This window comes from Rana temporaria, chromosome 6 (assembly GCF_905171775.1).
Source record: "Rana temporaria chromosome 6, aRanTem1.1, whole genome shotgun sequence".
NCBI classification, from domain to species: Eukaryota; Metazoa; Chordata; class Amphibia; order Anura; family Ranidae; genus Rana; species Rana temporaria.
Window position 1 is genome coordinate 96,545,352 of NC_053494.1, and position 6,912 is coordinate 96,552,263.

Genomic DNA, 6,912 nt, shown 5'->3' on the forward strand with positions numbered 1-6,912 from the left:
CTGTAAATCTAATTCAAAGAAACCTGTAATAATGATACAATTTTTGCCCAGTCTCTTTCTTATAGTTGAATCATGAACACTGACCTTAACTGAGGCAAATGAGGCCTGCGGTTCTTTAGATGTTGTTCTGGGATTATTTATGACCTCCTGGATGAGCCATCATTGTACTCTTGGAATCATTTTGGCAGGCAGGCCCCTCTGGGTAAGGTTCAACACTATTCCAAGTTTTCTGCATTTGTTGATAATGGCTCTCACCGTGGTTCGCTGGAGTCCCAAAGCCTTAGAAATGGCGTTGTAACCCTTTCCAGACTGTTCTCCTCTGTTCTTGAATTTCTTTAGATCGTGGCATGATGTGTTGCTCTTTGAGATCTTTTAGAGTGCTTCACTTTGTCAGGTAGCTTCTATTTAAGTGATTTCTTGATTCAACAGGTCCGGCAGTAATCAGGCTTCGGTGTAGCGAAAGAAATTTGAAGCAGCTTTCCAAAAACATTTAGTTAATCACAATTCATTCATGATTTAGCAAGGGGTGGAGCAATTACTTTTTCACATAGGGCTAGGCAGGGTTGACAGCTTTTTTCCCTTAATAAATAAAATCTTTATTTAAAAATTGCATTTTGTATTCACTCGAGTTATATTTTTGTGTAATATTAAAATTAGTTTGATGATCTGAATCATTTAAGTGTGACAGATATGCAGAAATTAAAAATCAGGAAGAGGGCAACATATATATATATATATATATATATATATATATATATATATATAAAATCTCGCAAGGTCTCATATGTGAATGGGGGAAGGTGTGTTAAATCACTATCTCATACTGGTCACTGGAAGTTCAACGTGGCACCTCATGGCAAAGAATTAATAGTTACATAGGGCCATATTCTCAAAGAATTACGCCGGCGTATCAGCAGATACGCCGACGTAAGTCTGGATCTAAGGCCGTCGTATGTTTAAGTGTATTCTCAAACTGAGATACACTTAAACATGCCTAAGATACGACGGCCAGCGCCGTGGTATCTTAGGCTGCAATATCTACGCTGACCGCTAGGTGGCGTTTCCTTTGCGGTCAGCGTAGAATATGCAAATGACTAGTCACGCCGATTCACGAACGTACGATTGCCCGTCGTAGTGTTTTTACGTCGTTTCCGTAAGCGATACGCGGCGTAAAGATAAACATGCCCCCTAGGTGGCGTACTCAATGTTAAGTATGGCCGTCGTTCCCGCGTCGCAATTTGAAAATTTAACGTCGTTTGCGTAAGTCGTCTGTGAATGGCACTGGACGCCATTTACGTTACTGTCAAAACAAATGACGTCCGTGCGACGTCATTTAGCGCAATGCACGTCGGGTAATTTACCCGACGGAGCATGCGCAGTACGATAGGCGCGGGAGCGCGCCTAATTTAAATGATCCACGCCCCCTACCAGGATCATTTGAATTAGGAGTGCTTGCGCGGGTGGACTTTACGCTACGCCGCCGCAAGTTTACAGGTAAGTGGTTTGGGAATCAGGCACTTGCCCGTTAAACTTGCGGCGGAGTAACGTAAAGGAGATACGTTACGCCGCCGGATATCTACGAGAATCTGGGGGGGGCGCTCCCCGCTCGCCCCCGACTCCCGTGCGTGTGCCCGGCGGGCGCGATCGCCGCCGGGCACACGCGATCGCTCGGTACAGAGCGGGGAACGGGAGCTGTGTGTGTAAACACACAGCTCTCGTTCCTGTCAGCAAGGGAAATGCTGATTTTCTGTTCATACAATGTATGAACAGAAAATCAGTGTTTCCCCTAGTGAGGCCACCCCCCCCCCCCACAGTAAGAACACACCCAGGCATACTTAACCCCTTCCCCGCCCCCTAGTGTTAACCCCTTCACTGCCAGTGGCATTTTTATAGTAATCTAATGCATTTTTATAGCACTGATCGCTATAAAAATGCCAATGGTCCCAAAAATGTGTCAAAAATGTCCGAAGTGTCCGCCATAATGTCGCAATACCGAAAAAAAAATCGCTGATCGCCGCCATTACTAGTAAAAAAAATATTAATAAAAATGCCATAAAAATACCCCCTATTTTGTAAACGCTATAACTTTTGCGCAAACCAATCAATAAACGCTTATTGCGATTTTTTTTACGAAAAATATGTAGAAGAATACGTATCGGCCTAAACTGAGGAAAAAAAAAGTTTTTTTATATATTTTTGGGGGATATTTATTACAGCAAAAAGTAAAAAATATTATTTTTTTTTTAAATTGTCGCTCTATTTTTGTTTATAGCGCAAAAAATAAAAACCGCAGAGGTGATCAAATACCACCAAAAGAAAGCTCTATTTGTGGGAAAAAAAGGACGCCAATTTTGTTTGGGAGCCACGTCGCACGACCGCGCAATTGTCAGTTAAAGCGGCGCAGTCCCGAATCGCAAAAAGTCCTCTGGTCTTTGGGCAGCAATATGTTCCGGGGGTTAAGTGGTTAAAGCAATCTACTGAGTTGGCCAGAACCACGTCTGGAGGGAGTCTGTTCCACATTTTCACAGCTCTTACTGTGAAGAAACCTTTCCGTATTTGGAGATGAAATCTCTTTTCCTCTAGACGTAAAGTCCCCTTGTCCTCAGTGTTGACCTAAAAGTGAATAACTCAACACCAAGTTCACTATATGGACCCCTTATATATTTGTACATGTGGATCATATCCCCCCTAATTCTCCTCTTCTCAAGAGTGAATAAATGTAGTTCTAATCTTTCCTCATAGCTGAGCTCCTCCATGCCTCTTATCAGTTTGGTTGCCCTTCTCTGCACTTTCTCCAGTTCTCCGATATCCTTTTTGAGAACTGGTGCCCAAAACTGAACTGGATATTCCAGATGAGGTCTTACTAATGATTTGTACAGGGGCAAAATTATATCTCTCTCTGGAGTCTATACCTCTCTTAATACAAGAAAGGACTTTGCTCGCTTTGGAAACCGCAGCTTGGCATTGCATGCCATTATTGAGCTTATGATCAACTAAAACCCCCAGATCCTTCTCCACTACAGATCCCCCCAGTTGTACTCCCCTAGTATGTATGATGCATGCATATTTTTAGCCCCCAAGTGCATAACTTTACATTTATCAACATTAAACCTCATCTGCCACATAGTCGCCCAATTAGACAGAGCATTGAGGTCGGCTTGTAAATTGGAGACATCCTGTAAGGACGTTATTCCACTGCATAGCTTGGTGTCATCTGCAAAGACAGAAATGTTACTTTTGATCTCAGACCCAATATAATTTATAAAGATATTAAAAAGTAAGGGTTCCAACACTGAACCTTGGGGTACACCACTGATAACCTTCGACCATTCAGAGTAAGAATCATTAACCACTACTCTCTGAATTCTGTCTTTTAGCCAGTTTCCTATCCATTTACAAACTGATATATACCTTACACATGAGCCGTGTGTGCGGAACTGGATCGAACGCTTTTGCAAAATCCAAATATATCACGTCCAAAGCCACGCCTCTGTCCAGGGTTTTACTTACCTCTTCATAAAAGGAAATCAGGTTTGTCTGACAACTTCTGTCTTTCATGAATCCATGCTGTCTATTGTTTAAATAGTTTTTTTCCAGCAAGAACTCATCCATGTGGTCTTTTATTAAATGTTCCAGTATCTTCCCAACCATAGAAGTTAAACGAACAGGTCTATAGTTACTTGGTAAAGACTTTGTTCCCTTTTTAAATATGGGCACTACATTGGCCCTGCGCCAATCCAGTGGTACTATTCCTGTCATTATTGAGTCCCTAAATATTAGATACAGTGGCTTTGAAATTACAGAGCTCAATTCTTTTAGGATCCGTGGGTGGATGCCATCAGGCCCAGGTGCTTTATCCACCTTTATTCTGTCTAAATATTTCTGGACCATATCACTTTTGAGCCATTGTGGATTTGGGGCTTTGTCAATACAACCCCCATTATGGACATGAGCTCCCCCATGCTCCTTTGTATACACAGAGCTAAAGAAAGTATTTAATAAATTTGCCTTCTCTTTGTCCCCAGTCACCCACGCTAGATTATTTTGTAAGGGGCCTACATGCTCAGACTTCACCTTTTTACTATTAATATATTTAAAGCATTTTAAGGGGGTTTGTCCTACTATCTTTTGCAATCTGTCGTTCATTTTGAATTTTTGCATCCTTGATTTCCTTTTTACATATCCTGTTATATTCTTTGTAACATTTAAACGACACTAGTGTTCCTTCATTTTTATATTTTTTAAACGCTCTTTTCTTATTGTTTATAGCTTTTTTAACTTTGACCGTGAGCCACATAGGTTTTATTTTTAACCTTTTAAACCTATTGCCCATGGGAATATACTTTGCAGTGAGGTTCCAAACAGTCTTTTTGAAGAATTCCCATTTCTGTTCTGTGTTCATCGGTGCCAATATTCCCTCCCAGTCTAATTCCTGGACAGCAGCCCTTATCCTTGGAAAATTTGCTCTCTTGAAATTGAGTGTTTTTATCTTTCCTGTATGTATTTCTTGCTTATAGTTAACATTAAATGAAATCATGTTATGATCACTGCTACCCTGGTGTTCCTTTATCTGAACATTAGTAATAAGCTCTGCATGGTTTGAGATTACCAGGTCCAACAGAGCATCATTCCTAGTTGGGGCCTCAATAAACTGGACCATAAAATTGTCCTGCAATAGGTTTTAAAATTTTTGTCCTTTAACAGTCCCAGCAATGCCATTATTCCAGTCAATTTCTGGGTAGTTAAAATCCCCCATTATTATCACCGTCCCAGACCTTGCAGCCCTTTCCATCTGTGCAAGGAGCTGAGTCTCCACCTCCTCATTAACATTGGGTGGTCTATAACAAACTCCAATGATTAACTTTGAACTATGCACATCTGTATGCAGTTCCACCCATAATGCTTCAGCCTCATCACACTCTCCATCAACCAGGTCCTATTTCATGCTTGCTTTGAGGTCACTTCTCTAATAGAGACAGACCCCTCCACCATTCCTTTTTACCCTGTCTTTCCGAAAGAGAGCATAGCCAGGAATATTAATAGCCCAATCATGTGAGGATTGAAGCCAAGTTTCAGCAATACCGATTACATCATAGCTCTCCTCATGCACCAAAGCTTCCAACTCCCCTGTTTTGCTTGGCAGACTTCTGGAATTGGTGAACAAACACTTAAATGTATTGTTACATGTTTCTCTGGTGTTTTTCATATAATTTTTAGTAGTACAAATGGCACTATAATTTCCAATGGCTGTTTGCAACATGGGAACTTTCTTGTCACCTGCCATAACCCTCCCACAATCTATCCCCATTCCTCTCTCCATTAATGTCTGACCCCTAACTGACCTGTGTGCCTGATGTAATTCTAGTTCACCCTCCCCCCTCAATTCTCTAAAGGATCTGCAAAAAAACATTGTTGCTCTACATAAAGATGGCCTAGGCTTTAAGAAAATTTCCAAGACCCTGAAACTGTGCTGCCAAGAACATACGGTGGCCAAGAACATAAATCGGTTTAACAGGACAGGTTCCATTCAGAACAGGCCTTGCCATGGTCGACCAAAAAAGTTGAATGCACGTGCTCAGAGTTATATCCAGAGGTTGTCCTTGGGAAATAGACATATGAGTGCTGCCATGCATTGTTGCAGAGGTTGAAGGGGTGGGGGGTCAGCCTGTCAGTGCTCAGACCCATAATCCGCACACTGCATCAAATTGGTTTGCATGGCTGTAATCCCAGAAGGAAGCCTCTTCTAAAGATGATGCACAAGAAAGCCCACAAACAGTTTGCTGAAGACAAGCAGACTAAGGACATGGATTACTGGAACCATGTCCTCTGATGAGACCAAGATAAACTTATTTGGTTCAGATGCTGTCAAGTGTGTGTGGCGGCAACCAAGTGAGGAGTACAAAGACAAGTGTGTCTTGCCTACAGCCAATCATGGTGGTGGGAGTGGCATGGTCTGGGGCTGCATGAGTGCTTCCAGCACTGGGGAGCTACAGTACATTGAGGGAACCATGAATGCCAACATGTACTGTGACATACTGAAGCAGAGCATGATCCCCTCCCTTTGGAGACTTGGTCCCAGGGCAGTATTCCAACATGATAATGACCCCAAATACACCTCCAAGATGACCACTACCATGCTAAAGAAGCTGAGGGTAAAGGGGATGGTGAATTCCATGCTCAAGAGCAGGGATCCTCAAACTACGGCCCTCCAGCTGTTGCAGAACTACACATCCCATGAGGCATTGTAAAACTCTGACATTCACAGACATGACTAGGCATGATGGGAATTGTAGTTCCTGAACAACTGGAGGGCCATAGTTTGAAGACCCATGCTCAAGAGGGTTAAGGCAGTGCTGGAAAATAATGGTGGCCACACAAAATATTGACTAATATATGGAAAGTATGTTCCCAAAATATAGGTGAACCCAATATTTTCTATTTTAGATTCATACACTTGAATAATATTCAATATATTTTGTTAAAAAAGGTACTGTAAAAACTACTAAGCAATTAAAAATAATGTTGATATCATCATGATCCTATTTATCTATATACTGTAAGTGAATACTATGGTGACCTGAGAGTATAATTTCTATGTACATTACCTGTAACACATGACATTTGTTGCCATGTTGCATGAAAGACATCTGTAAAAATTGGGTGTTCTGTATCAAAAATTGTATCTGTTGCACAGCTGTTTATGTCTTATCTGCTTTTAACTTATGCATAGTGAGACCAAGTTCTGTGTGATCAGCATGTAGCCATAGAAATTAAGCTATGAACAAGGCATGATATAAAACAGCATAGTCAGTGATATGATTCACTTATCAGTTTAACAGAGATACAATACTATGACAAAGCACAAATGAAATGTAGGTGTGACCTACAAAGCAGACTATAAATACAATGGGG